The sequence below is a fragment of the Gossypium arboreum genome, chromosome 12 (assembly GCF_025698485.1).
Source record: "Gossypium arboreum isolate Shixiya-1 chromosome 12, ASM2569848v2, whole genome shotgun sequence".
Lineage (NCBI taxonomy): Eukaryota > Viridiplantae > Streptophyta > Magnoliopsida > Malvales > Malvaceae > Gossypium > Gossypium arboreum.
In genome coordinates, this window is record NC_069081.1 from 18,824,624 (window position 1) to 18,828,475 (window position 3,852).

General features: G+C 34.2%; 1 non-coding gene across 1 annotated transcript; it reads right to left on the minus strand.

Moving 5' to 3' along the window:
* Nucleotides 1–229: 229 nt before the first annotated feature.
* On the minus strand, nucleotides 230–336 carry LOC128285839 (small nucleolar RNA R71). Its single transcript, XR_008276387.1, has one exon. It is a non-coding gene; the product is annotated as a small nucleolar RNA R71 (small nucleolar RNA).
* Between the last annotated feature and the right edge of the window lie 3,516 nt (nucleotides 337–3,852).

Sequence of the window (3,852 nt, forward strand, 5' to 3'; positions counted from 1 at the left end):
CATTGTCGATGACAGGAACCGATGCATAAGACAATATGCTCTGCCACTTTTCAGTGAGTTAAATCCAAGAAATAGAAGGTCAGATATTGAGGCAACCCAATTTGAATTGAAACTAGTGATGTTTCAAATGCTCCAAATGGTGGGCCAATTCAGTGGTATTCCCATGGATGATCCACATCTCCACCTTCGATTGTTTATGGAGGTGAGTTTCCCGCCTAGCAAAAATGCTAAGTTAAGGAACAAGATCACAACTTTCCAAGAATTGGATGACGAGTCTTTCTACGAGGCTTCGGAGTGATTCAAGGAATTACTTCGTAAGTGTCTTCATCATGGGATTCCTTATTGTATCCAGTTGGAGACATTCTATAATGGTTTCAATGGACATGCAAGATTGATGGTAGATGCTTCTACGAAATGGTGCAATTTTGTCTAAGTCTTATAATGAGGCTTATGAGATCATCGAGAGGATCGTGAGTAATAACTATCAATGGCCAACAAATCAAACAGCTTCAAGAAGATGTGTAGCCGGAGTTCATGAAGTTGACGCTCTCACTTCATTATCAGCTCAGGTATTGTCTATTTATTCTATGTTAAAATAGTTTACCGCTAATAGTGCTAATAATTTTGCAGCTCAGTGACCAAGTCCATTTGAAGTAGTTTCCTGTGTGCACTGTGGGAAAGGTCATTCTTTTGAGAATTGTCCATCAAATCCCAAGTCAGTATACTATGTGGTGAACCAATATCAAAATAGGATTAAACAAGGACCCCAGTCCAACTTCTACAATCCTTCATGGCGTAATCATCCTAACTTTTCTTGGAGCAACTAAGGAAATAGACCGAACAACAACTTATTGCAGCATAGACCCAACCAATGTCAAAGGTTTAATCAACAAGCTCTAAAACTAGCTCAAGTTGAGGCATCAAACAATTTGGAGAACTTATTGAAAGAATACATGGCAAAGAATAACGCTTTGATCCAAAGCCAAGTAGCAACATTGAAAAATTTGGAAAACCAAATGGGTCAGTTAGCTATAGAGCTTCGTAATAGACCTCAAGGAACCTTGTCGAGCAATACTAAGAATCCAAGAAATTTGGGTAGGCATTGGCATTGCGAAGTGGTAAAATTCTAAAACCTCGATTGATTGATGTCGAAGATAAGCCCGTTGAAGAATCAACTAGCTGTTGAAATTCCAACACCAAAAGAGTCAGAATCTACAAAGACTGACAAGGTAAATCCCAAATTAGTGAATTCAGATACTTTAACATCTTTTTCGGATGCAGATTTACGTACTCAAAAGAGTTATCTGATTCAACCAAAAGCTTCATCACCTCTATATCTGCAAAGATTGCAACAACACAAGCAAAAACAGAAGGTACAATTCAAGAAGTTTTTGGTTGTTCTGAAGCAATTACACATCAATTGTAATAGCCTGATTTTGGGCCTAGTCGGAACAGTGGCTTTGGAACCACTATTTTGGGGCTGGAGAAATTATTTTTAAGGTTATTTTATGTGTTATAGCATGATCATATGAGTGCATTAAAATTTTGGTGAAATAATTTTAGTGATTTCATGCTTAATTGTAAAAAAGGACTAAATCGCGTAGATGGCAAAAGTTTTGTTTTGCTAGCTAAATGTGTCAAATAGCTATAGAACATTAAATCAGGGTCTTTATTGAGTAAATAGATCATAAATATGTTAGCAGCTGATCAAGGAGACAAAAAAAGGTTGAAAAGTCAAAGTTGATGTGCATTAGGTGACTTTTTTGGTAATAAAATAAAACAAAAAGAAAAAATAATTGTTGTTATCTTTTCATCTTCCTTCTTCCCCACCGAAAATACCAGCAAAGAGGGGGTTTTGAAAGCTCAAAAATTTCAGCAACTTATATCCCTTACAAATAAAGAAAATCAAGATTTGGGCTTAAATAGAGAAAGTGCGTGGTTAAAGACAAAAAGAGAATAATTAGCCGAAATTGTATTTGAGGTAAGTCCGTGTGATTAAATGAGCATGATATTTATGCCATTGTTATTATACTTGAAAATCTATCTTGCCATGATTGTGTTAAAGTTTATGTTAATGATATTGTATATGAGAAATTGATGACAAATGTAAATAACATTTATGTGTTGATTGAATGCTTGGAGATTTAATGGAATATGATATTCCATTGAAACGAGTAAGTTGTATGTAAATAATACAACTACATTGTTATTGTACATGTTTAAATTGATATAGCATGAATTGTTTGGTTGTGGAAATGATTATGTATGATGAATATTGAGATAGTAGAATTCCCATTTGAACCTTACGAAACAATTTGAATATTCATGCCATGACATTTAGGTTATTTGTGTACTAGTGTAAGACATGTCTAGAACATGCATCAGCTACATTATGAGAGCCACTGTAAGACCATGTCTGGGACGTGGCATCAGCATTGAAACAAGAGCTAGTGTAAGACATGTCTGGGACATGCATCGGCCTCGAGATGTAAGCCAGTGTAAGAGATGTCTGAGACATGCATCGGCTACGAGATGTGTCAGTGTAAGACCATGTCTAGGACATGGCATCGGCATTCTACCCCACGTTTGAGGCTTATTGAATATCTGGTTGTAACACCCCTTACCCGTATCCGTCGCCGGAACAGGGTACGAGGTATTAACAAATTATAGTATATACTATTAAACAAAACCCAACAAAAATATGGCGTGCAATTTGATCATTATAACATGTGCCATTAACAATACAAACCAACTTCAAAGGCTTCGTACAAAATGATAAGTTTGATACTATAAGTAGTAATTTGAACCTAGACAATTATGACACGTAACAAAATAACTAAGTCTGCTATACATGCCATATTTCAAAATGTTGAGTTCAGATACCAAGAGTATTGATAGTGCGGGCGGATCTTCTACGATCTCTGACTCCTATGCTAGCTGGACGACACTATAAGAAAAAGGAGAGAAAAGAAAGTAAGCTTATAGCATAGTAAGTAAGTATATAAATAACAAATAAGAAATCTAATATGTTTACAACATAACTCAATTATATCATATTTTTAATTTTATTGTTTACTCCAATTTGATCAAGCTGTCCCTCCTGCGTCATGATCACTAAATAAATCATAACTCGAGTTACGAAACTTTAAATTAAAATCCATAAAATTTCCCTGAATCTAGACTCATAAAACTTCTTACTAATTTTTTTCTAGAATTTTTGGTTTAGCCAATTAGTACAGTTTATTATTTAAAGTTTCCCCTATTACACAGCTCAACTGATCTGACCTCTGTTCATTACGAATTTAATTTCTCTCAGTACACAATTCAAATAACCATGAAACCTGTTTCATTTGAAACTAGATTCAATAAGTAATTTATGAATATAAACTATATTTCTTAATTTGTTTTGTACAATTTTTAATGATTTTTAAAATTTGAAACAGGGGATTTCATAGTCATCCTGAGCAAGTCTCACACAATTATAAATATCTCAAAATATAGAATTGCTTTGCTTGATATGTTTCTTTTGTATGAAAATAGACTCATTAAGATTTAATTTCACATCTTATTCAACCTCTAATTAAATTCCTTATATTTTTGGTGAATTTTCAAAATCACATTACTGCTACTGTCCAAAACAGTTTTAATGCTAATTTCATTCTTTCACACATTCTTTATACTAACCTCATTTTAACTTACATATACATATACTACAAATCATTTTCATCACATTTCATACATCAAAAGTGTAGGTCTATGACTACAATGTCACCACAAAACCATCCCGTTGAACAATTCGAAATAATCCTCGATACTTGATAGTTTCAGCACACAGCCCCACCATCATATCTC